Consider the following 27,775-nt stretch of genomic DNA (forward strand, 5'->3'; position numbering starts at 1 on the left):
GAGAATTAGGAAAGAGCACCAGAAACAGGGGAATTAGGAGAGAGAACCAGAAACAGGGGAATTAGGAGAGAGCACCAGAAACAGAGGAATTAGGAGAGGGCACCAGAAACAGGGGAATTAGGAGAGAGCACCAGAAACAGGGGAATTAGGAGAGAGCACCAGAAACAGGGGAATTAGGAGAGAGCACCAGAAACAGGGGAATTAGGAGAGAGCACCAGAAACAGGGGAATTAGGAGAGAGCACCAGAAACAGGGGAATTAGGAGAGAGCACCAGAAACAGGGGAATTAGGAGAGAGCACCAGAAGCAGAGGAATTAGGAGCACCAGAAACATGGGAATTAGGAGAGAGCACCAGAAACAGGGGAATTAGGAGAGAGCACCAGAAACAGGGGAATTAGGAGAGAGCACCAGAAACAGGAGAATTAGTAGAGGGCACCAGAAACAGAGGAATTAGGAGAGAGCACCAGAAACAGAGGAATTAGGAGAGAGCACCAGAAACAGGGGAATTAGCAGAGAGCACCAGAAACAGGGGAATTAGGAGAGAGCACCAGAAACAGGAGAATTAGTAGAGGGCACCAGAAACAGAGGAATTAGGAGAGAGCACCAGAAACAGGGGAATTAGGAGAGAGCACCAGAAACATGGGAATTAGGAGGGAGCACCAGAAACAGGGGAATTAGGAGAGAGCACCAGAAACAGGGGAATTAGGAGAGAGCACCAGAAACAGGAGAATTAGTAGAGGGCACCAGAAACAGAGGAATTAGGAGAGAGCACCAGAAACAGAGGAATTAGGAGAGAGCACCAGAAACAGGGGAATTAGGAGAGAGCACCAAAAACAGGAGAATTAGGAAAGAGCACCAGAAAGAGGGGAATTAGGAGAGAGCACCAGAAAAAGGGGAATTAGGAGAGAGCACCAGAAACAGGGGAATTAGGAGAGAGCACCAGAAACAGGGGAATTAGGAGAGAGCACCAGAAACAGGGGAATTAGGAGAGAACACAAGAAACAGGGGAATTAGGAGAGGGCACCAGAAATAGGAATTAGGAGAGGGCACCAGAAACAGGGGAATTAGGAGAGAGCACCAGAAACAGGGGAATTAGGAAAGAGCACCAGAAACAGGGGAATTAGGAGAGAGCACCAGAAACAGGGGAATTAGGAAAGAGCACCAGAAACAGGGGAATTAGGAGAGGGCACCAGAAAAAGGGGAATTAGGAGAGAGCACCAGAAACAGGGGAATTAGGAGAGAGCACCAGAAACATGGGAATTAGGAGAGAACCAGAAACAGGGGAATTAGGAGAGAGCACCAGAAACAGGGGAATTAGGAGAGAGTACCAGAAACAGGAGAATTAGGAGAGAGCACCAGAAACAGGGGAATTTGGAGAGAGCACCAGAAGCAGGAGAATTAGGAGAGAGCACCAGAAACGGGAATTAGGAGAGAGCACCAGAAACAGGGGAATTAGGAGAGGGCACCAGAAACAGGAGAATTAGGAGCACCAGAAACAGAGGAATTAGGAGAGAGCACCAGAAACATGAATTAGGAGAGGGCACCAGAAACAGAAGAATTAGGAGAGAGCACCAGAAATAGGAGAATTAGGAAAGTGCACCAGAAACAGGGGAATTAGGAGAGAGCACCCGAAACAGGGGAATTAGGAGAGAGCACCAGAAACAGGGGAATTAGGAGAGAGCACCAGAAACAGGGGAATTAGGAGAGAGCACCAGGAACAGAGGAATTAGGAGACAGCACCAGAAAGTGGGGAATTAGGAGAGAGCAGCAGAAACAGGAGAATTAGGAGAGAGCACCAGAAACAGGGGAATTAGGAGAGAGCATCAGAAAGTGGGGAATTAGGAGAGAGCACCAGAAACAGGGGAATTAGGAGAGAGCACCAGAAACAGAGGAATTAGGAGAGAGCACCAGAAACAGAGGAATTAGGAGAGAGCACCAGAAACAGGGGAAGTAGGAGAGAGAACCAGAAACAGGGGAAGTAGGAGAGAGAACCAGAAACAGGGGAAGTAGGAGAGAGCATGAGAAACAGGAATTAGGAGCGGGCACCAGAAACAAGAATTAGGAGAGAGCACCAGAAACACGGGAATTAGGAGAGAGCACCAGAAACAGAGGAATTAGGAGAGAGCACCAGAAACAGAGGAATTAGGAGAGAGCACCAGAAAGAGGGGAATTAGGGGAGGGCACCAGAAACAGGGGAATTAGGAGAGAGCACCAGAAACAGGGGAATTAGGAGAGAGCACCAGAAACAGGAGAATTAGGAGAGAGCACCAGAAACGGGAATTAGGAGAGAGCACCAGAAACAGGGGAATTAGGAGTGGGCACCAGAAACAGGGGAATTAGGAGAGGGCACCAGAAACAGCGGAATTAGGAGAGAGCACCAGAAACAGGGGAATTAGGAGAGAGCACCAGAAACAGGGGAATTAGGAGAGAGCACCATAAACGGGAATCAGGAGAGAGCACCAGAAACAGAGGAATTAGGAGAGAGCACCAGAAAGAGGGGAATTGGGAGAGAGTACCAGAAACAGGAGAATTAGGAGAGAGCACCAGAAACAGGGGAATTAGGAGAGAGCACCAGAAACAGGGGAATTAGGAGAGAGCACCAGAAACAGGGGAATTAGGAGAGAGCACCAGGAACAGAGGAATTAGGAGAGGGCACCAGAAACAGAGGAGTTAGGAGAAAGCACCAGAAACAGGGGAATTAGGAGAGAGCACAAGAAACAAGGGAATTAGGAGAGAGCACCAGAAAGAGGGGAATTAGGAGAGGGTTCCTGAAAGGGGATTTCGGAGAGAGCACCAGAAACAGGGGAATTAGGAGAGAGAACCAGAAACCTGGGAAATGGGAGAGGGCACCAGAAACAGGGGAATTAGGAGAGAGCATTAGAAAGAGGGGAATTAGGAAAGAGAACCAGAAACAGGGGAATTAGGAGAGACTACCAGAAAGAGGGGAATTAGGAGAGAGCACCAGAAAGAGGGGAATTGGGAGAGAGCACCAGAAACAAGGGAATTAGGAGAGAGCACCAGAAACAGGAGAATTAGGAGAGAGCACCAGAAACAGGGGAATTAGGAGAGGGCACCAGAAACAGGGGAATTAGGAGAGGGCACCAGAAACAGGGGAATTAGGAGAGAGCACAAGAAACAGGGGAATTAGGAGAGGGCACAAGAAACAGGGGAATTAGGAGAGAGCACCAGAAACAGGGGAATTAGGAGAGAGCACAAGAAACAGGGGAATTAGGAGAGGGCACCAGAAACAGATGAATTAGGAGAGAGCACCAGAAACAGGAATTAGGAGAGAGCACCAGAAACAGGGGAATTAGGAAAGAGCACCAGAAACAGGGGAATTAGGAGAGAGCACCAGAAACAGGGGAATTAGGAGAGAGCACAAGAAACAGGGGAATTAGGAGAGAGCACCAGAAACAGGAGAATTAGGAAAGAGCACCAGAAACAGGGGAATTAGGAGAGGGCACCAGAAACAGGGGAATTAGGAGAGAGCACCAGAAACAGGGGAATTAGGAGAGAGCACCAGAAACAGGAGAATTAGGAGAGAGCACCAGAAACGGGAATTAGGAGAGAGCACCAGAAACAGGGGAATTAGGAGAGAGCACCAGAAACAGGGGAATTAGGAGAGAGCACCAGAAACAGGGGAAGTAGGAGAGGGCACCAAAAACAGGAGAATTAGGAAAGAGCACCAGAAACAGGGGAATTAGGAGAGAGAACCAGAAACAGGGGAATTAGGAGAGAGCACCAGAAACAGAGGAATTAGGAGAGGGCACCAGAAACAGGGGAATTAGGAGAGAGCACCAGAAACAGGGGAATTAGGAGAGAGCACCAGAAACAGGGGAATTAGGAGAGAGCACCAGAAACAGGGGAATTAGGAGAGAGCACCAGAAACAGGGGAATTAGGAGAGAGCACCAGAAACAGAGGAATTAGGAGCACCAGAAACATGGGAATTAGGAGAGAGCACCAGAAACAGGGGAATTAGGAGAGAGCACCAGAAACAGGGGAATTAGGAGAGAGCACCAGAAACAGGAGAATTAGTAGAGGGCACCAGAAACAGAGGAATTAGGAGAGAGCACCAGAAACAGAGGAATTAGGAGAGAGCACCAGAAACAGGGGAATTAGCAGAGAGCACCAGAAACAGGGGAATTAGGAGAGAGCACCAGAAACAGGAGAATTAGTAGAGGGCACCAGAAACAGAGGAATTAGGAGAGAGCACCAGAAACAGGGGAATTAGGAGAGAGCACCAGAAACATGGGAATTAGGAGGGAGCACCAGAAACAGGGGAATTAGGAGAGAGCACCAGAAACAGGGGAATTAGGAGAGAGCACCAGAAACAGGAGAATTAGTAGAGGGCACCAGAAACAGAGGAATTAGGAGAGAGCACCAGAAACAGAGGAATTAGGAGAGAGCACCAGAAACAGGGGAATTAGGAGAGAGCACCAAAAACAGGAGAATTAGGAAAGAGCACCAGAAAGAGGGGAATTAGGAGAGAGCACCAGAAAAAGGGGAATTAGGAGAGAGCACCAGAAACAGGGGAATTAGGAGAGAGCACCAGAAACAGGGGAATTAGGAGAGAGCACCAGAAACAGGGGAATTAGGAGAGAGCACAAGAAACAGGGGAATTAGGAGAGGGCACCAGAAATAGGAATTAGGAGAGGGCACCAGAAACAGGGGAATTAGGAGAGAGCACCAGAAACAGGGGAATTAGGAAAGAGCACCAGAAACAGGGGAATTAGGAGAGAGCACCAGAAACAGGGGAATTAGGAAAGAGCACCAGAAACAGGGGAATTAGGAGAGGGCACCAGAAAAAGGGGAATTAGGAGAGAGCACCAGAAACAGGGGAATTAGGAGAGAGCACCAGAAACATGGGAATTAGGAGAGAACCAGAAACAGGGGAATTAGGAGAGAGCACCAGAAACAGGGGAATTAGGAGAGAGTACCAGAAACAGGAGAATTAGGAGAGAGCACCAGAAACAGGGGAATTTGGAGAGAGCACCAGAAGCAGGAGAATTAGGAGAGAGCACCAGAAACGGGAATTAGGAGAGAGCACCAGAAACAGGGGAATTAGGAGAGGGCACCAGAAACAGGAGAATTAGGAGCACCAGAAACAGAGGAATTAGGAGAGAGCACCAGAAACATGAATTAGGAGAGGGCACCAGAAACAGAAGAATTAGGAGAGAGCACCAGAAATAGGAGAATTAGGAAAGTGCACCAGAAACAGGGGAATTAGGAGAGAGCACCCGAAACAGGGGAATTAGGAGAGAGCACCAGAAACAGGGGAATTAGGAGAGAGCACCAGAAACAGGGGAATTAGGAGAGAGCACCAGGAACAGAGGAATTAGGAGACAGCACCAGAAAGTGGGGAATTAGGAGAGAGCAGCAGAAACAGGAGAATTAGGAGAGAGCACCAGAAACAGGGGAATTAGGAGAGAGCATCAGAAAGTGGGGAATTAGGAGAGAGCACCAGAAACAGGGGAATTAGGAGAGAGCACCAGAAACAGAGGAATTAGGAGAGAGCACCAGAAACAGAGGAATTAGGAGAGAGCACCAGAAACAGGGGAAGTAGGAGAGAGAACCAGAAACAGGGGAAGTAGGAGAGAGAACCAGAAACAGGGGAAGTAGGAGAGAGCATGAGAAACAGGAATTAGGAGCGGGCACCAGAAACAAGAATTAGGAGAGAGCACCAGAAACACGGGAATTAGGAGAGAGCACCAGAAACAGAGGAATTAGGAGAGAGCACCAGAAACAGAGGAATTAGGAGAGAGCACCAGAAAGAGGGGAATTAGGGGAGGGCACCAGAAACAGGGGAATTAGGAGAGAGCACCAGAAACAGGGGAATTAGGAGAGAGCACCAGAAACAGGAGAATTAGGAGAGAGCACCAGAAACGGGAATTAGGAGAGAGCACCAGAAACAGGGGAATTAGGAGTGGGCACCAGAAACAGGGGAATTAGGAGAGGGCACCAGAAACAGGGGAATTAGGAGAGAGCACCAGAAACAGGGGAATTAGGAGAGAGCACCAGAAACAGGGGAATTAGGAGAGAGCACCATAAACGGGAATCAGGAGAGAGCACCAGAAACAGAGGAATTAGGAGAGAGCACCAGAAAGAGGGGAATTGGGAGAGAGTACCAGAAACAGGAGAATTAGGAGAGAGCACCAGAAACAGGGGAATTAGGAGAGAGCACCAGAAACAGGGGAATTAGGAGAGAGCACCAGAAACAGGGGAATTAGGAGAGAGCACCAGAAACGGGAATCAGGAGAGAGCACCAGAAACAGAGGAATTAGGAGAGAGCACCAGAAAGAGGGGAATTGGGAGAGAGCACCAGAAACAGGAGAATTAGGAGAGAGCACCAGAAACAGGGGAATTAGGAGAGAGCACAAGAAACAGGAGAATTAGGAGAGAGCACCAGAAACAGGGGAATTAGGAGAGAGCACCAGAAACAGGGGAATTAGGAGAGGGCACCAGAAACAGGAGAATTAGGAGAGAGCACCAGAAACAGGGGAATTAGGAGAGAGCACCAGAAACAGGAGAATTAGGAGAGAGCACCAGAAACGGGAATTAGGAGAGAGCACCAGAAACAGGGGAATTAGGAGAGAGCACCAGAAACAGGAGAATTAGGAGCACCAGAAACAGGGGAATTAGGAGAGAGCACCAGAAACAGGGGAATTAGGAGAGGGCACCAGAAACAGGGGAATTAGGAGAGAGCACCAGAAACAGGGGAATTAGGAGAGAGCACAAGAAACAGGGGAATTAGGAGAGAGCACCAGAAACATGGGAATTAGGAGAGAGCACCAGAAACAGGGGAATTAGGAGAGGCACCAGAAACGGGAATTAGGAGAGTGCACCAGAAACAGGGGAATTAGGAGAGAGCACCAGAAAGAGGGGAATTAGGAGAGGCACCAGAAACGGGAATTAGGAGAGAGCACCAGAAACAGGGGAATTAGGAGAGAGCACCAGAAAGAGGGGAATTAGGAGAGAGCACCAGAAAAAGGGGAATTAGGAGAGAGCACCAGAAACAGGGGAATTAGGAGAGGCACCAAAAACGGGAATTAGGAGAGTGCACCAGAAACAGAGGAATTAGGAGAGAGCACCAGAAAGAGGGGAATTAGGAGAGAGCACCAGAAAAAGGGGAATTAGGAGAGAGCACCAGAAACAGGGGAATTAGGAGAGGGCACCAGAAACAGGAATTAAGAGAGAGCACCAGAAATAGGGGAATTAGGAGAGAGTACCAGAAACAGGAGAATTAGGAAAGAGCACCAGAAACAGGGGAATTAGGAGAGGGCACCAGAAACAGGAATTAGGAGAGAGCACCAGAAACATGGGAATTAGGAGAGAGCACCAGAAACAGGGAAATTAGGAGAGGGCACCAGAAACAGGGGAATTAGGAGAGAGCACCAGAAACAGGGGAATTAGGAGAGAGTACCAGAAACAGGAGAATTAGGAGAGAGCACCAGAAACAGGGGAATTTGGAGAGAGCACCAGAAACAGGGGAATTAGGAGAGAGCACCAGAAACAGGGGAATTAGGAGAGCACCAGAAACAGGGGAATTAGGAGAGAGCACCAGAAACAGGGGAATTAGGAGAGAGCACCAGAAATAGGGGAATTAGGAGAGAGCACAAGAAACAGGGGAATTAGGAGAGGGCACCAGAAACAGGGGAATGAGGAGAGAGTACCAGAAACAGGGGAATTAGGAGAGAGCACCAGAAACAGGGGAATTAGGAGAGGGCACCAGAAACAGGGGAATTAGGAGAGGGCACCAGAAACAGGGGAATTAGGAGAGAGCACCAGAAACAGGGGAATTAGGAGAGAGCACCAGAAACAGGGGAATTAGGAGAGAGCACCATAAACGGGAATCAGGAGAGAGCACCAGAAACAGAGGAATTAGGAGAGAGCACCAGAAAGAGGGGAATTGGGAGAGAGTACCAGAAACAGGAGAATTAGGAGAGAGCACCAGAAACAGGGAAATTAGGAGAGTACCAGAAACAAGGGAATTAGGAGAGAGCACCAGAAACAGGGGAAGTAGGAGAGAGAACCAGAAACAGGGGAAGTAGGAGAGAGCATGAGAAACAGGAATTAGGGGCTAGATTTTCAGTATAGGCAGTTTTGGGGCGCTAACCTTAGCGCCCGCCCGAAGTTAGCGCCCGCCCCAAAGTAGCGCCCCGTTGCCGGGAATTCAGTGGCTTCGCCCTCAGAGGTTGGTGGAGCGCTAAAAGAGGCGTTCCACTACTCTCTTTAGGCGCTAAGCCGGCGGTCCAGAGGGATAGCGCCCAGGCGGGGCGCAGCACGGGTGCGGTCATTTTTGCACTGACAGCAGACCCCGTGGTGCCGACCAGCTCTTAAAGGGGGAAGGGACGAATTGGTCTGCTGCCACGCCCTGCACACTGCAGCCTTGCAAAGAGGCCTCAACACTACTGCTCAGCCCCAGGGAGTCATGGCAACGCCAGAGAAGGCCCGTCAGCGTGCCCTGCGCTTCTCAGAGGGTGATCTGGACATCATGGTCACAGCTCTGGAGGTGAGGCGCAAGATCTTGTTTCCAGACAGTGGGAGGAATCCAACCCACCACGACTACACCAAAGCCTGGAAGCAGATCGCCCAGAGGGTGACGTTCACCGGCGAGGCCCCCAGGACCCACACACAATGCCGTAAGAAATACAACGATCTGACCAGGATTGTGAGGGTGAGTAGCCTTTCCAGTCTCCTCCTCATTCTTGCATGTACACCTGACATGATGGGCAAAGGGACCTGAAAGTCCTTTTGGCCAGCCCTCAGCCAGCAGCATTGGGACAGTCATGAGCATCAAATGGCCATTCGGCACTCTACACTTTGGCCAAGCTATTCCACCTTGGGAGGCAGTGGACAGTACATCAGGGCTTCACTCTGTCCAAGCTATTCCACCATGGGAGGCAGTGCTCACTACATCAGGGCTTCACTCTGTCCAAGCTATTCCACCATGGGAGGCAGTGCTCACTACATCAGGGCTTCACTCTGTCCAAGCTATTCCACCATGGGAGGCAGTGCTCACTACATCAGGGCTTCACTGCGCACTTACAGCCCGTCCTTTCTCTTGCAGGCTAAAGTAGCGTTTAATCGCCAGGCCCGTGCCAGGGGTGGCCGCGCCAAGCTGCAGAAGCTCACTCAGCTGGAGGAGCGCGTGTGTGTGCTCATGGGAGCACGTGTGATTGTCCCCACAGCGTGCGGTGTATCCGACCCTCCACTGCCCGGCAATGGTAAGGACCTCGCCTTTTGGCCCTCTCGCGTCGCACTGGCCCATCCGAGCTACCTCCTTTGCCACTGTCCCACCAATGCGCTGAATCCCACCAGTCCTAACTCCCTCGCTGACGCCGTCTCCTCACTCTGAAGCTACTCTTGTGCATTCCTGCTTTCAGCTGGTGACGACCAGGACCCTGAGGCTGCCAGTGACAGCACCTCCAACCAGGAGGAGGAGGAGGAGCAAGCCGGACCTTCGGGGGAACAGTCACGTCCCGCAGGAGAGGAGGAAATGCTCGACACCTCCTCACTGGACGAGTGCCTGGAGGAACTGTCGCAGGGCAATGCAGCTTCTGGGACCAGTGGCGTCCAGCCACCCAGCAGCCGTGCGCGTGGCCCGCGGCCTTCCCCCCAAAGGGGGGAAGGATCAGAGGGGAGTGCTGCTGCTCGGCACACTCGCCGTCACCAACGCGGCAAGGGTCCCCTAGTTCGGCCCCCTCCTCCCCAGCGGGAGAGTCGCGACTCCAGTCCGGACACCTTCACTTCGGAGGAGGTGCGGAAGCTCGATCAGATGGCCGACGACTCGGACCGGCGCCACACGGAGCTCATGAGCGTGGTGGGGCGCATGCCTGAGGCCATCGAGTCGCTGGCGACCAGTGTGCGCGAGTTCGGGGCAGCAACTGCCGCGACTGGCCGCATGCTAACTGATGCCGTCAAGACCCTGGCGGATGTGATGCGCGCGCACACCAGGACCACAGGGCCACTCACTGCTGCCACACGCGCTGTCTCAGGCAGGCATCGCCAGGGCAGGCGCCGCGCTGGACCATCCCAGCAAGCCGGCCGTCGGCTGATTGCTGCGGATCCTGCAGTGCGGGCCCGGCCGAGTGCCACCGCGCCACAGCACCAGCCAGCGCATCCCAGACGCCTGCTGGCCCACATTGCGCCATCCGTCGCCGCCATTCCCCCTCTGGGCCGTCAAGGGCAAGCGGCTGCAGCTGATGGTGGCCAGGCTCAGGTGCGCCACTCAGGAGACGGCCCCTCGAGGCCCAAACGCCGTGTAGGCCGCCCCCCAGCGGCATCTGGCGGAAGGGCATCTGAGCCTCAGGCGCCTTCCCCCAGCCTCGCAGCAGCCACTGGGCAGAGCTTGCGAAGGAGCAGCAGGCAGGGCAGGGGAGGCAAAATGCTGGCCAAGGTCTCGCCCTCGCGGGCCACTCAGTAGAGGGTGTGGCCAGCTTTCCTTTAATATGGCGGTGGCCATCTTTATTTTGCCCATGGTTGTGCTTTTGGAGGGCTTTTTTTTTGCGTTAGGCCGACGTTGAGGCCCGGTTTCAATAAAGGTGGAGTGGCTCCTCCCCAGTTTGTGGGAGTGAGTCGTTTGTTGGGCTTTTTGTGGGGCCCGTTTATTGTTTTTGGGGATTCATGTGGGAAGGGCTTTTCATTTTTGTTTAATAAAAAATTATCTTTATTCATGCAGTCTCCATGGTTGTTCTTCTTAGTGTTTGTTGGCTTCGCCGGCTGAGGGCTTGCGGAGCGGCTGCATTCATCTTCCCTCATGGCCCCTGGCCATTCCCTGACAGGGGGCTTAGAAGTACCGTGTAATAAGGTGGCGTCGTGCGGCCCTTGGCCCTGGTCGCTCCCTCCTGGGAACGTACTCCTGCTCCTCCTCCTCCTCCTCCTCCTCCTCCTCATGCTCCTCCTGCTCCTCCTCCTGAGGTGCTGGTCCAACGTCAGGTGGCAGTGCCTGAGTCCTGCGGATAGCCAGGTTGTGTAGCATGCAGCAAACCACCACAAATTGGGAGACCCGGTCCGGCGAATACTGGAGAGCTCCTCCGGAGCGATCAAGGCAGCGGAACCGCTGCTTGAGGACCCCAATAGTTAGCTCGATGATGTTGCGGGTGGTTTGATGGCTCTCGTTGTAGGCCTCTTCAGCAGCGGTCCTGGGCGCGCGGAGCGGGGTCATGAGCCAGGTGCACAAAGGATAGCCTTTGTCCCCGAGTAGCCATCCTCTTGGGGGAGGCTGTGCCTGGAACATGTCATGCACAGTACTCTGCCGCAGGATAAAGGCATCGTGGCTGCTGCCTGGGAAGCTGGCATTGACTGCCATGATGCGCTGCTTGTGGTCACAGACCAGCTGCACATTCAGAGAATGGTAGCCCTTCCTGTTGCGATACTGCTCGCCATGCTCCAGAGGGGCCCGCAAAGCCACATGCGTACAGTCAATGGCGCCCTGCACCAAGGGGAATTCCCCGAGTCTGGAAAATCCCAATGCGCGCTGATGCTGGCTCTCCAGGGCCATGGGGAAGGAGATGAATTGGCTTCTCCTTCTGAACAGTGCTTCGGTCACCTGGCGGATGCAGCGATGCGCGCCGTACTGGGAGATGTTTGCTATGTCCCCAGCAGCGTATTGGAAGGAGCCGGTGGCATAGAAGTTCAATGCCACCGTCACCTTCACTTCCACCGACAGAGACGTCCTGCACCTGAGCTTTGGCCGCAGATCTCGGCGAAGCAGGTGGCAGATCTCTGCAATCACCCCCTTCCGGAATCGGAGCCTTTTAACACATCGCGCGGCACTCATGTTTAGGTAGGAGCGCTGCTGGCGGTATAGCCTGACTGGGTAAGGCCTACGTGGCCGACGCCTGTAGCCCCCTCTGCCTCCATCCAGGGCTGCCCCTCTCACAATGCGTCTGCGAGCCCTACGGACATGGAGCTGCAGCTCCGCGTTGGCACCCCATGCAACCCCCATCAAATCCTGGCAAACACTCTAATTTCCAAATGGCCACTTGCAGCGCTGTTGCCTGAGTCCAAAAATACCTGGCTCTTGCTGCTTGAAACCAGTTAGCTATCCTCCTTGTTGTGTCTCCAGAAATGCGTTGCACAAGACTGTTTTCTGAAATAATGGATGGCCTTTATACTGGAGAGGACGTTCCCTTTAATTAGCGCCCCCCGGGGCCCGCGCTGGTTGTGTTGCGTTCCTTTTTCCAAACGCTCCGGCCGCCCGCCGCACAATGGGGCAGTCCGACTGAAGTTTGCAATCGGGGCGGCCAAAGGGCGTTGCACGAGGATGTGACGTCATTTTCTGCGCGCGCATCCGGGCGGGCGCTAAACTTTGCGCCGGCGCTAACGGGCAACTTAATTTGGGGCGGGGCGCAAACTGCGCTGCGCCCGGGCGCTACACGCATAGCGCCCGGAAATCACTTCTCTTAAGGCGCTAACTGCTGGCGCAAGCAACTGAAAATCTAGCCCTAGGAGCGGGCACCAGAAACAAGAATTAGGAGAGAGCACCAGAAACACGGGAATTAGGAGAGAGCACCAGAAACAGGGGAAGTAGGAGAGAGCACCAGAAACAGGGGAAGTAGGAGAGAGAACCAGAAACAGGGGAAGTAGGAGAGAGAACCAGAAACAGGGGAAGTAGGAGAGAGAACCAGAAACAGGGGAAGTAGGAGAGAGAACCAGAAACAGGGGAAGTAGGAGAGAGCACGAGAAATAGGAATTAGGAGCGGGCACCAGAAACAAGAATTAGGAGAGAGCACCAGAAACACGGGAATTAGGAGAGAGCACCAGAAACAGGGGAAGTAGGATAGAGCACCAGAAACAAAGGAATTAGGAGAGGGCACCAGAAACAGGGGAATTAAGAGAGAGCACCAGAAACAGGGGAATTAGGAGAGAGCACCAGAAACAGAGGAATTAGGAGAGGGCACCAGAAACAGGAGAATTAGGAGACAGCACCAGAAACAGGGGAATTAGGAGACAGCACCAGAAAGAGGGGAATTAGGAGACAGCACCAGAAAGTGGGGAATTAGGAGACAGCAGCAGAAACAGGGGAATTAGGAGAGAGCAGCAGAAACAGGGGAATTAGGAGAGAGCACCAGAAACAGGGGAATTAGGAGAGAGCACCAGAAACAGGGGAATTAGGAGAGAGCACCAGAAACAGAGGAATTAGGAGAGGGCACCAGAAACAGGGGAATTAGGAGAGAGCACAAGAAACAGAGGAATTAGGAGAGAGCACCAGAAACAGAGGAATTAGGAGAGAGCACCAGAAAGAGGGGAATTAGGGGAGGGCACCAGAAACAGGGGAATTAGGAGAGAGCACCAGAAACAGGGGAATTAGGAGAGAGCACCAGAAACAGGAGAATTAGGAGAGAGCACCAGAAACGGGAATTAGGAGAGAGCACCAGAAACAGGGGAATTAGGAGAGGGCACCAGAAACAGGGGAATTAGGAGAGAGCACCAGAAACAGGGGAATTAGGACAGAGCACAAGAAACAGGGGAATTAGGAGAGGGCACCAGAAACAGATGAATTAGGAGAGAGCACCAGAAACAGGAATTAGGAGAGAGCACCAGAAACAGGGGAATTAGGAAAGATCACCAGAAACAGGGGAATTAGGAGAGAGCACCAGAAACAGGGGAATTAGGAAAGAGCACCAGAAACAGGGGAATTAGGAGAGGGCACCAGAAAAAGGGGAATTAGGAGAGAGCACCAGAAACAGGGGAATTAGGAGACAGCACCAGAAACATGGGAATTAGGAGAGAGCACCAGAAACAGGGGAATTAGGAGAGGGCACCAGAAACAGGGGAATTAGGAGAGAGCACCAGAAACAGGGGAATTAGGAGAGAGTACCAGAAACAGGAGAATTAGGAGAGAGCACCAGAAACAGGGGAATTTGGAGAGAGAACCAGAAACAGGGGAATTAGGAGAGAGCACAAGAAACAGCGGAATTAGGAGAGGGCACCAGAAACAGGGGAATTAGGAGAGAGTACCAGAAACAGGAGAATTAGGAGAGAGCACCAGAAACAGAGGAATTAGGAGAGAGCACCAGAAACAGGGGAATTAGGAGAGGGCACCAGAAACAGGGGAATTAGGAGAGAGCACCAGAAACAGAGGAATTAGGAGAGAGCACCAGAAACAGGGGAATTAGGAGAGAGCACCAGAAACAGGGGAATTAGGAGAGGGCACCAGAAACAGAGGAATTAGGAGAGAGCACAAGAAACAGGGGAATTAGGAGAGAGCACCAGAAACAGAGGAATTAGGAGAGAGCACAAGAAACAGGGGAATTAGGAGAGAGCACCAAAAACAGGGGAATTAGGAGAGAGCACAAGAAACAGCGGAATTAGGAGATGGCACCAGAAACAGGGGAATTAGGAGAGAGTACCAGAAACAGGAGAATTAGGAGAGAGCACCAGAAACAGAGGAATTAGGAGAGAGCACCAGAAACAGGGGAATTAGGAGAGGGCACCAGAAACAGGGGAATTAGGAGAGAGCACCAGAAACAGAGGAATTAGGAGAGAGCACCAGAAACAGGGGAATTAGGAGAGAGCACCAGAAACAGGGGAATTAGGAGAGGGCACCAGAAACAGAGGAATTAGGAGAGAGCACAAGAAACAGGGGAATTAGGAGAGAGCACCAGAAACAGAGGAATTAGGAGAGAGCACCAGAAACAGGGGAATTAGGAAAGAGCACCAGAAACAGGGGAATTAGGAGAGAGCACCAGAAACATGGGAATTAGGAGAGAACCAGAAACAGGGGAATTAGGAGAGAGCACCAGAAACAGGGGAATTAGGAGAGAGTACCAGAAACAGGAGAATTAGGAGAGAGCACCAGAAACAGGGGAATTTGGAGAGAGCACCAGAAGCAGGAGAATTAGGAGAGAGCACCAGAAACGGGAATTAGGAGAGAGCACCAGAAACAGGGGAATTAGGAGAGGGCACCAGAAACAGGAGAATTAGGAGAGAGCACCAGAAACAGAGGAATTAGGAGAGAGCACCAGAAACATGAATTAGGAGAGGGCACCAGAAACAGAAGAATTAGGAGAGAGCACCAGAAATAGGAGAATTAGGAGAGTGCACCAGAAACAGGGGAATTAGGAGAGAGCACCCGAAACAGGGGAATTAGGAGAGAGCACCAGAAACAGGGGAATTAGGAGAGAGCACCAGAAACAGGGGAATTAGGAGAGAGCACCAGGAACAGAGGAATTAGGAGAGAGCACCAGAAACAGGGGAATTAGGAGAGGGCACCAGAAACAGGGGAATTAGGAGAGAGCACCAGAAACAGAGGAATTAGGAGAGAGCACCAGAAACAGAGGAATTAGGAGAGAGCACCAGAAACAGGAGAATTAGGAGAGTGCACCAGAAACAGGGGAATTAGGAGACAGCACCAGAAAGTGGGGAATTAGGAGAGAGCAGCAGAAACAGGAGAATTAGGAGAGAGCACCAGAAACAGGGGAATTAGGAGAGAGCACCAGAAAGTGGGGAATTAGGAGAGAGCACCAGAAACAGGGGAATTAGGAGAGAGCACCAGAAACAGAGGAATTAGGAGAGAGCACCAGAAACAGAGGAATTAGGAGAGGGCACCAGAAACAGGGGAATTAGGAGAGAGCACAAGAAACAGAGGAATTAGGAGAGAGCACCAGAAACAGAGGAATTAGGAGAGAGCACCAGAAACAGAGGAATTAGGAGAGAGCACCAGAAACAGGGGAATTAGGAGAGAGCACCAGAAACAGGAGAATTAGGAGAGAGCACCAGAAACAGGGGAATTAGGAGAGAGCACCAGAAACAGGGGAATTAGGAGAGAGCACCAGAAACAGGGGAATTAGGAGAGAGCACCAGAAACAGGGGAATTAGGAGAGAGCACCAGAAACATGGGAATTAGGAGAGAGCACCAGAAACAGGGGAATTAGGAGAGAGCACCAGAAACAGGGGAATTAGGAGAGAGCACCAGAAACAGGAGAATTAGGAGAGGGCACCAGAAACAGAGGAATTAGGAGAGAGCACCAGAAACAGAGGAATTAGGAGAGAGCACCAGAAACAGGGGAATTAGGAGAGAGCACCAAAAACAGGAGAATTAGGAAAGAGCACCAGAAAGAGGCGAATTAGGAGAGAGCACCAGAAAAAGGGGAATTAGGAGAGAGCACCAGAAACAGGGGAATTAGGAGAGAGCACCAGAAACAGGGGAATTAGGAGAGAGCACAAGAAACAGGGGAATTAGGAGAGGGCACCAGAAACAGGAATTTGGAGAGGGCACCAGAAACAGGGGAATTAGGAGAGAGCACCAGAAACAGGGGAATTAGGAAAGAGCACCAGAAACAGGGGAATTAGGAGAGGGCACCAGAAAAAGGGGAATTAGGAGAGAGCACCAGAAACATGGGAATTAGGAGAGAGCACCAGAAACAGGGAAATTAGGAGAGGGCACCAGAAACAGGGGAATTAGGAGAGAGCACCAGAAACAGGGGAATAAGGAGAGAGTACCAGAAACAGGAGAATTAGGAGAGAGCACCAGAAACAGGGGAATTTGGAGAGAGCACCAGAAACAGGGGATTAAGGAGAGAGCACAAGAAACAGCGGAATTAGGAGAGGGCACCAGAAACAGGGGAATTAGGAGAGAGTACCAGAAACAGGAGAATTAGGAGAGAGCACCAGAAACAGAGGAATTAGGAGAGAGCACCAGAAACAGGGGAATTAGGAGAGGGCACCAGAAACAGGGGAATTAGGAGAGAGCACCAGAAACAGAGGAATTAGGAGAGAGCACCAGAAACAGGGGAATTAGGAGAGAGCACCAGAAACAGGGGAATTAGGAGAGGGCACCAGAAACAGAGGAATTAGGAGAGAGCACAAGAAACAGGGGAATTAGGAGAGAGCACCAGAAACAGAGGAATTAGGAGAGAGCACAAGAAACAGGGGAATTAGGAGAGAGCACCAAAAACAGGGGAATTAGGAGAGAGCACAAGAAACAGCGGAATTAGGAGATGGCACCAGAAACAGGGGAATTAGGAGAGAGTACCAGAAACAGGAGAATTAGGAGAGAGCACCAGAAACAGAGGAATTAGGACAGAGCACCAGAAACAGGGGAATTAGGAGAGGGCACCAGAAACAGGGGAATTAGGAGAGAGCACAAGAAACAGGAGAATTAGGAGAGAGCACCAGAAACAGGGGAATTAGGAGAGAGCACCAGAAACAGGGGAATTAGGAGAGAGCACAAGAAACAGGAGAATTAGGAGAGAGCACCAGAAACAGGGGAATTAGGAGAGAGCACCAGAAACAGGGGAATTAGGAGAGGGCACCAGAAACAGGAGAATTAGGAGAGAGCACCAGAAACAGGGGAATTAGGAGAGAGCACCAGAAACAGGAGAATTAGGAGAGAGCACCAGAAACGGGAATTAGGAGAGAGCACCAGAAACAGGGGAATTAGGAGAGAGCACCAGAAACAGGAGAATTAGGAGAGAGCACCAGAAACAGGGGAATTAGGAGAGAGCACCAGAAACAGTGGAATTAGGAGAGGGCACCAGAAACAGGGGAATTAGGAGAGAGCACCAGAAACAGGGGAATTAGGAGAGAGCACCAGAAACATGGGAATTAGGAGAGAGCACCAGAAACAGGGGAATTAGGAGAGGCACCAGAAACGGGAATTAGGAGAGTGCACCAGAAACAGGGGAATTAGGAGAGAGCACCAGAAAGAGGGGAATTAGGAGAGGGCACCAGAAAAAGGGGAATTAGGAGAGAGCACCAGAAACAGGGGAATTAGGAGAGAGCACCAGAAACATGGGAATTAGGAGAGAGCACCAGAAACAGGGGAATTAGGAGAGGGCACCAGAAACAGGGGAATTAGGAGAGAGCACAAGAAACAGAGGAATTAGGAGAGAGCACCAGAAACAGAGGAATTAGGAGAGAGCACCAGAAAGAGGGGAATTAGTGGAGGGCACCAGAAACAGGGGAATTAGGAGAGAGCACCAGAAACAGGGGAATTAGGAGAGAGCACCAGAAACAGGAGAATTAGGAGAGAGCACCAGAAACGGGAATTAGGAGAGAGCACCAGAAACAGGGGAATTAGGAGAGGGCACCAGAAACAGGGGAATTAGGAGAGAGCACCAGAAACAGGGGAATTAGGAGAGAGCACAAGAAACAGGGGAATTAGGAGAGGGCACCAGAAACAGATGAATTAGGAGAGAGCACCAGAAACAGGAATTAGGAGAGAGCACCAGAAACAGGGGAATTAGGAAAGATCACCAGAAACAGGGGAATTAGGAGAGAGCACCAGAAACAGGGGAATTAGGAAAGAGCACCAGAAACAGGGGAATTAGGAGAGGGCACCAGAAAAAGGGGAATTAGGAGAGAGCACCAGAAACAGGGGAATTAGGAGAGAGCACCAGAAACATGGGAATTAGGAGAGAGCACCAGAAACAGGGGAATTAGGAGAGGGCACCAGAAACAGGGGAATTAGGAGAGAGCACCAGAAACAGGGGAATTAGGAGAGAGTACCAGAAACAGGAGAATTAGGAGAGAGCACCAGAAACAGGGGAATTTGGAGAGAGCACCAGAAACAGGGGAATTAGGAGAGAGCACAAGAAACAGCGGAATTAGGAGAGGGCACCAGAAACAGGGGAATTAGGAGAGAGTACCAGAAACAGGAGAATTAGGAGAGAGCACCAGAAACAGAGGAATTAGGAGAGAGCACCAGAAACAGGGGAATTAGGAGAGGGCACCAGAAACAGGGGAATTAGGAGAGAGCACCAGAAACAGAGGAATTAGGAGAGAGCACCAGAAACAGGGGAATTAGGAGAGAGCAACAGAAACAGGGGAATTAGGAGAGAGCACCAGAAACAGGAGAATTAGGAGAGAGCACCAGAAACGGGAATTAGGAGAGAGCACCAGAAACAGGGGAATTAGGAGAGAGCACCAGAAACAGGAGAATTAGGAGAGAGCACCAGAAACAGGGGAATTAGCAGAGAGCACCAGAAACAGGGGAATTAGGAGAGGGCACTAGAAACAGGGGAATTAGGAGAGAGCACCAGAAACAGGGGAATTAGGAGAGAGCACAAGAAACAGGGGAATTAGGAGAGAGCACCAGAAACAGGGGAATTAGGAGAGAGCACCAGAAACATGGGAATTAGGAGAGAGCACCAGAAACAGGGGAATTAGGAGAGGCACCAGAAACGGGAATTAGGAGAGTGCACCAGAAACAGGGGAATTAGGAGAGAGCACCAGAAAGAGGGGAATTAGGAGAGGCACCAGAAACGGGAATTAGGAGAGAGCACCAGAAACAGGGGAATTAGGAGAGAGCACCAGAAAGAGGGGAATTAGGAGAGAGCACCAGAAAAAGGGGAATTAGGAGAGAGCACCAGAAACAGGGGAATTAGGAGAGGCACCAGAAACGGGAATTAGGAGAGTGCACCAGAAACAGGGGAATTAGGAGAGAGCACCAGAAAGAGGGGAATTAGGAGAGAGCACCAGAAAAAGGGGAATTAGGAGAGAGCACCAGAAACAGGGGAATTAGGAGAGAGCACCAGAAACAGGGGAATTAGGAGAGAGCACAAGAAACAGGGGAATTAGGAGAGGGCACCAGAAACAGGAATTAAGAGAGAGCACCAGAAATAGGGGAATTAGGAGAGAGTACCAGAAACAGGAGAATTAGGAAAGAGCACCAGAAACAGGGGAATTAGGAGAGGGCACCAGAAACAGGAATTAGGAGAGAGCACCAGAAACATGGGAATTAGGAGAGAGCACCAGAAACAGGGAAATTAGGAGAGGGCACCAGAAACAGGGGAATTAGGAGAGAGCACCAGAAACAGGGGAATTAGGAGAGAGTACCAGAAACAGGAGAATTAGGAGAGAGCACCAGAAACAGGGGAATTTGGAGAGAGCACCAGAAACAGGGGAATTAGGAGAGAGCACCAGAAACAGGGGAATTAGGAGAGCACCAGAAACAGGGGAATTAGGAGAGAGCACCAGAAACAGGGGAATTAGGAGAGAGCACCAGAAATAGGGGAATTAGGAGAGAGCACCAGAAACAGGGGAATTAGGAGAGAGCACAAGAAACAGGGGAATTAGGAGAGGGCACCAGAAACAGGGGAATTAGGAGAGAGTACCAGAAACAGGGGAATTAGGAGAGAGCACCAGAAACAGGGGAATTAGGAGAGGGCACCAGAAACAGGGGAATTAGGAGAGGGCACCAGAAACAGGGGAATTAGGAGAGAGCACCAGAAACAGGGGAATTAGGAGAGAGCACCAGAAACAGGGGAATTAGGAGAGAGCACCATAAACGGGAATCAGGAGAGAGCACCAGAAACAGAGGAATTAGGAGAGAGCACCAGAAAGAGGGGAATTGGGAGAGAGTACCAGAAACAGGAGAATTAGGAGAGAGCACCAGAAACAGGGAAATTAGGAGAGTACCAGAAACAAGGGAATTAGGAGAGAGCACCAGAAACAGGGGAAGTAGGAGAGAGAACCAGAAACAGGGGAAGTAGGAGAGAGAACCAGAAACAGGGGAAGTAGGAGAGAGCATGAGAAACAGGAATTAGGAGCGGGCACCAGAAACAAGAATTAGGAGAGAGCACCAGAAACACGGGAATTAGGAGAGAGCACCAGAAACAGGGGAAGTAGGAGAGAGAACCAGAAACAGGGGAAGTAGGAGAGAGAACCAGAAACAGGGGAAGTAGGAGAGAGAACCAGAAACAGGGGAAGTAGGAGAGAGAACCAGAAACAGGGGAAGTAGGAGAGAGAACCAGAAACAGGGGAAGTAGGAGAGAGCACGAGAAATAGGAATTAGGAGCGGGCACCAGAAACAAGAATTAGGAGAGAGCACCAGAAACACGGGAATTAGGAGAGAGCACCAGAAACAGGGGAAGTAGGATAGAGCACCAGAAACAAAGGAATTAGGAGAGGGCACCAGAAACAGGGGAATTAAGAGAGAGCACCAGAAACAGGGGAATTAGGAGAGAGCACCAGAAACAGAGGAATTAGGAGAGGGCACCAGAAACAGGAGAATTAGGAGAGTGCACCAGAAAGAGGGGAATTAGGAGACAGCACCAGAAAGTGGGGAATTAGGAGAGAGCAGCAGAAACAGGGGAATTAGGAGAGGGCACCAGAAACAGGAGAATTAGGAGAGTGCACCAGAAAGAGGGGAATTAGGAGACAGCACCAGAAAGTGGGGAATTAGGAGAGAGCAGCAGAAACAGGGGAATTAGGAGAGAGCAGCAGAAACAGGGGAATTAGGAGAGAGCACCAGAAACAGGGGAATTAGGAGAGAGCACCAGAAACAGGGGAATTAGGAGAGAGCACCAGAAACAGAGGAATTAGGAGAGGGCACCAGAAACAGGGGAATTAGGAGAGAGCACAAGAAACAGAGGAATTAGGAGAGAGCACCAGAAACAGAGGAATTAGGAGAGAGCACCAGAAAGAGGGGAATTAGGGGAGGGCACCAGAAACAGGGGAATTAGGAGAGAGCACCAGAAACAGGGGAATTAGGAGAGAGCACCAGAAACAGGAGAATTAGGAGAGAGCACCAGAAACGGGAATTAGGAGAGAGCACCAGAAACAGGGGAATTAGGAGAGGGCACCAGAAACAGGGGAATTAGGAGAGAGCACCAGAAACAGGGGAATTAGGAGAGAGCACAAGAAACAGGGGAATTAGGAGAGGGCACCAGAAACAGATGAATTAGGAGAGAGCACCAGAAACAGGAATTAGGAGAGAGCACCAGAAACAGGGGAATTAGGAAAGATCACCAGAAACAGGGGAATTAGGAGAGAGCACCAGAAACAGGGGAATTAGGAAAGAGCACCAGAAACAGGGGAATTAGGAGAGGGCACCAGAAAAAGGGGAATTAGGAGAGAGCACCAGAAACAGGGGAATTAGGAGAGAGCACCAGAAACATGGGAATTAGGAGAGAGCACCAGAAACAGGGGAATTAGGAGAGGGCACCAGAAACAGGGGAATTAGGAGAGAGCACCAGAAACAGGGGAATTAGGAGAGAGTACCAGAAACAGGAGAATTAGGAGAGAGCACCAGAAACAGGGGAATTTGGAGAGAGCACCAGAAACAGGGGAATTAGGAGAGAGCACAAGAAACAGCGGAATTAGGAGAGGGCACCAGAAACAGGGGAATTAGGAGAGAGTACCAGAAACAGGAGAATTAGGAGAGAGCACCAGAAACAGAGGAATTAGGAGAGAGCACCAGAAACAGGGGAATTAGGAGAGGGCACCAGAAACAGGGGAATTAGGAGAGAGCACCAGAAACAGAGGAATTAGGAGAGAGCACCAGAAACAGGGGAATTAGGAGAGAGCACCAGAAACAGGGGAATTAGGAGAGGGCACCAGAAACAGAGGAATTAGGAGAGAGCACAAGAAACAGGGGAATTAGGAGAGAGCACCAGAAACAGAGGAATTAGGAGAGAGCACAAGAAACAGGGGAATTAGGAGAGAGCACCAAAAACAGGGGAATTAGGAGAGAGCACAAGAAACAGCGGAATTAGGAGATGGCACCAGAAACAGGGGAATTAGGAGAGAGTACCAGAAACAGGGGAATTAGGAGAGAGCACCAGAAACGGGAATTAGGAGAGAGCACCAGAAACAGGGGAATTAGGAGAGAGCACCAGAAACAGGGGAATTAGGAGAGAGCACCAGAAACAGGGGAATTAGGAGAGAGCACAAGAAACAGGAGAATTAGGAGAGAGCACCAGAAACAGGGGAATTAGGAGAGAGCACCAGAAACAGGGGAATTAGGAGAGGGCACCAGAAACAGGAGAATTAGGAGAGAGCACCAGAAACAGGGGAATTAGGAGAGAGCACCAGAAACAGGAGAATTAGGAGAGAGCACCAGAAACGGGAATTAGGAGAGAGCACCAGAAACAGGGGAATTAGGAGAGAGCACCAGAAACAGGGGAATTAGGAGAGAGCACAAGAAACAGGGGAATTAGGAGAGAGCACCAGAAACAGGGGAATTAGGAGAGAGCACCAGAAACATGGGAATTAGGAGAGAGCACCAGAAACAGGGGAATTAGGAGAGGCACCAGAAACGGGAATTAGGAGAGTGCACCAGAAACAGGGGAATTAGGAGAGAGCACCAGAAAGAGGGGAATTAGGAGAGGCACCAGAAACGGGAATTAGGAGAGAGCACCAGAAACAGGGGAATTAGGAGAGAGCACCAGAAAGAGGGGAATTAGGAGAGAGCACCAGAAAAAGGGGAATTAGGAGAGAGCACCAGAAACAGGGGAATTAGGAGAGGCACCAGAAACGGGAATTAGGAGAGTGCACCAGAAACAGGGGAATTAGGAGAGAGCACCAGAAAGAGGGGAATTAGGAGAGAGCACCAGAAAAAGGGGAATTAGGAGAGAGCACCAGAAACAGGGGAATTAGGAGAGAGCACCAGAAACAGGGGAATTAGGAGAGAGCACAAGAAACAGGGGAATTAGGAGAGGGCACCAGAAACAGGAATTAAGAGAGAGCACCAGAAATAGGGGAATTAGGAGAGAGTACCAGAAACAGGAGAATTAGGAAAGAGCACCAGAAACAGGGGAATTAGGAGAGGGCACCAGAAACAGGAATTAGGAGAGAGCACCAGAAACATGGGAATTAGGAGAGAGCACCAGAAACAGGGAAATTAGGAGAGGGCACCAGAAACAGGGGAATTAGGAGAGAGCACCAGAAACAGGGGAATTAGGAGAGAGTACCAGAAACAGGAGAATTAGGAGAGAGCACCAGAAACAGGGGAATTTGGAGAGAGCACCAGAAACAGGGGAATTAGGAGAGAGCACCAGAAACAGGGGAATTAGGAGAGCACCAGAAACAGGGGAATTAGGAGAGAGCACCAGAAACAGGGGAATTAGGAGAGAGCACCAGAAATAGGGGAATTAGGAGAGAGCACCAGAAACAGGGGAATTAGGAGAGAGCACAAGAAACAGGGGAATTAGGAGAGGGCACCAGAAACAGGGGAATTAGGAGAGAGTACCAGAAACAGGGGAATTAGGAGAGAGCACCAGAAACAGGGGAATTAGGAGAGGGCACCAGAAACAGGGGAATTAGGAGAGGGCACCAGAAACAGGGGAATTAGGAGAGAGCACCAGAAACAGGGGAATTAGGAGAGAGCACCAGAAACAGGGGAATTAGGAGAGAGCACCATAAACGGGAATCAGGAGAGAGCACCAGAAACAGAGGAATTAGGAGAGAGCACCAGAAAGAGGGGAATTGGGAGAGAGTACCAGAAACAGGAGAATTAGGAGAGAGCACCAGAAACAGGGAAATTAGGAGAGTACCAGAAACAAGGGAATTAGGAGAGAGCACCAGAAACAGGGGAAGTAGGAGAGAGAGCCAGAAACAGGGGAAGTAGGAGAGAGAACCAGAAACAGGGGAAGTAGGAGAGAGCATGAGAAACAGGAATTAGGAGCGGGCACCAGAAACAAGAATTAGGAGAGAGCACCAGAAAGACGGGAATTAGGAGAGAGCACCAGAAACAGGGGAAGTAGGAGAGAGCACCAGAAACAGGGGAAGTAGGAGAGAGAACCAGAAACAGGGGAAGTAGGAGAGAGAACCAGAAACAGGGGAAGTAGGAGAGAGAACCAGAAACAGGGGAAGTAGGAGAGAGAACCAGAAACAGGGGAAGTAGGAGAGAGCACGAGAAATAGGAATTAGGAGCGGGCACCAGAAACAAGAATTAGGAGAGAGCACCAGAAACACGGGAATTAGGAGAGAGCACCAGAAACAGGGGAAGTAGGATAGAGCACCAGAAACAAAGGAATTAGGAGAGGGCACCAGAAACAGGGGAATTAAGAGAGAGCACCAGAAACAGGGGAATTAGGAGAGAGCACCAGAAACAGAGGAATTAGGAGAGGGCACCAGAAACAGGAGAATTAGGAGAGTGCACCAGAAAGAGGGGAATTAGGAGAGAGCACCAGAAAGTGGGGAATTAGGAGAGAGCAGCAGAAACAGGGGAATTAGGAGAGAGCAGCAGAAACAGGGGAATTAGGAGAGAGCACCAGAAACAGGGGAATTAGGAGAGAGCACCAGAAACAGGGGAATTAGGAGAGAGCACCAGAAACAGAGGAATTAGGAGAGGGCACCAGAAACAGGGGAATTAGGAGAGAGCACAAGAAACAGAGGAATTAGGAGAGAGCACCAGAAACAGAGGAATTAGGAGAGAGCACCAGAAAGAGGGGAATTAGGGGAGGGCACCAGAAACAGGGGAATTAGGAGAGAGCACCAGAAACAGGGGAATTAGGAGAGAGCACCAGAAACAGGAGAATTAGGAGAGAGCACCAGAAACGGGAATTAGGAGAGAGCACCAGAAACAGGGGAATTAGGAGAGGGCACCAGAAACAGGGGAATTAGGAGAGAGCACCAGAAACAGGGGAATTAGGAGAGAGCACAAGAAACAGGGGAATTAGGAGAGGGCACCAGAAACAGATGAATTAGGAGAGAGCACCAGAAACAGGAATTAGGAGAGAGCACCAGAAACAGGGGAATTAGGAAAGATCACCAGAAACAGGGGAATTAGGAGAGAGCACCAGAAACAGGGGAATTAGGAAAGAGCACCAGAAACAGGGGAATTAGGAGAGGGCACCAGAAAAAGGGGAATTAGGAGAGAGCACCAGAAACAGGGGAATTAGGAGAGAGCACCAGAAACATGGGAATTAGGAGAGAGCACCAGAAACAGGGGAATTAGGAGAGGGCACCAGAAACAGGGGAATTAGGAGAGAGCACCAGAAACAGGGGAATTAGGAGAGAGTACCAGAAACAGGAGAATTAGGAGAGAGCACCAGAAACAGGGGAATTTGGAGAGAGCACCAGAAACAGGGGAATTAGGAGAGAGCACAAGAAACAGCGGAATTAGGAGAGGGCACCAGAAACAGGGGAATTAGGAGAGAGTACCAGAAACAGGAGAATTAGGAGAGAGCACCAGAAACAGAGGAATTAGGAGAGAGCACCAGAAACAGGGGAATTAGGAGAGGGCACCAGAAACAGGGGAATTAGGAGAGAGCACCAGAAACAGAGGAATTAGGAGAGAGCACCAGAAACAGGGGAATTAGGAGAGAGCACCAGAAACAGGGGAATTAGGAGAGGGCACCAGAAACAGAGGAATTAGGAGAGAGCACAAGAAACAGGGGAATTAGGAGAGAGCACCAGAAACAGAGGAATTAGGAGAGAGCACAAGAAACAGGGGAATTAGGAGAGAGCACCAAAAACAGGGGAATTAGGAGAGAGCACAAGAAACAGCGGAATTAGGAGATGGCACCAGAAACAGGGGAATTAGGAGAGAGTACCAGAAACAGGGGAATTAGGAGAGAGCACCAGAAACGGGAATTAGGAGAGAGCACCAGAAACAGGGGAATTAGGAGAGAGCACCAGAAACAGGGGAATTAGGAGAGAGCACCAGAAACGGGAATTAGGAGAGAGCACCAGAAACAGGGGAATTAGGAGAGAGCACCAGAAAAAGGCGCATTAGGAGAGAGCACCAGGGGTGGTGTATCAGAGAGTGTTATTGTGGTCGGGGGCGGGGGGCGTTGTATCAGAATGTTATTGTGGGGGGGGTCTGTATCAGAGGGTGTTATTGTGGGGGGGTGGTGTATCAGAGTGTGTTATTGTGGGGGAGAGGTGGGTGTATCAGAGAGTGTTATTGTGGGGGGGCGGTTGTATCAGAGTGTTATTGTGGGGGGCCTGTATCAGAGGGTGTTATTGTGGGGGCGGTGTATCAGAGTGTGTTATTGTGGGGGAGAGGTGGGTGTATCAGAGAGTGTTATTGTGGAGGGGGGTGTATCAGAGGGTGTGAGTATGTTGCAGAGGATTACAATTAGATTGTGTGGTGCAGCAGAGACTATTACAGTGAAGGAGTTGAAGGGCAGTTCAGTTGATGAACACCCAGTTCGATACATGTGGAGAGTCAGACTCGTTGAACAACAAACATCTTGCTGGAATTTAAAAAAAACAGTGCAAGATTGTTACCTGCATTCAAACTAATAATTTTATGTCTCAAAATGTCTTAAATTTAGTACTGCTGGTCTGCTCCTGCGTGATTTGGCTCTCCGGGTTAGTACTCTTCATGCTCTGGTGGTCAGCCCAGTTTACTTAGTTGGTTATATAGATGAGTGATCGCCAGATCTCACCCAGAACCGCTGCCTGAAGTTGTATGTGAGTTTCATTTGGCCATCTCCCGACACTCTTTACCCATACAGGCCTGTCATGCACATATGTCTTGCTATTTTCTCTCATTAATTCCCATTGAAGTTGGTCTTGTGTGTCTGGTAAATTGCCTTATACAAAATGTTACCAGGGTTCAGACTTTACAGACGTTGTTCTGACAGCTCAGTGACGTCGAGTCTGCTGCCGCATAAACTTAGTATTTAGCTCCAAGCTAACAAAAACACATTGGAAAGGTTCATGCTGAAACGGATGAAGTGTCTGGTGCAACACATGGCAAACAATGAGCTCAGCTTTTGGAGCAGGTTGTCCCCTGGCTCTCGGCCTGCCCATAGCTTTACTGTAGCACAGTGTTCCTGAAGTATTAACTAGAGATAATTTACTGTACTCTGTCGACATCAGCTTGATTACTGGAAACGTCCAAGAATTTTCTGGATTGTAACCGCCAGAGAGACAAAGACATGTCTTTCTAGAATACAGATGAATAAATCAGCAGGAGGTGGGAGGCGTGATAATAATGACGCCGTCTCGTCAGAAGGGGAAAAAAAAACATTCCAGTCTGTCTCTGTAAACTGCTTTCTATCTGGGATCTATCACTTCCAGACTGCACTGCTGTCACTGTCCCCGGCTGTGAATAAATGGAGGGTAATGCAAAAGGGAACAGCAGTTTACTGAA

General features: G+C 50.4%; 1 protein-coding gene across 1 annotated transcript in view; it reads right to left on the reverse strand.

Annotated features, from left to right (window-relative positions):
• LOC147097958 (inactive carboxypeptidase-like protein X2) overlaps positions 1 to 27,775 on the reverse strand; it is a 185,900-nt gene that overhangs the window by 98,253 nt on the left and 59,872 nt on the right. The window lies entirely within an intron of this gene.

This window comes from Somniosus microcephalus, chromosome 30 (assembly GCF_052327205.1).
Source record: "Somniosus microcephalus isolate GS21.2 chromosome 30, FLI_Smic_1.0, whole genome shotgun sequence".
NCBI classification, from domain to species: Eukaryota; Metazoa; Chordata; class Chondrichthyes; order Squaliformes; family Somniosidae; genus Somniosus; species Somniosus microcephalus.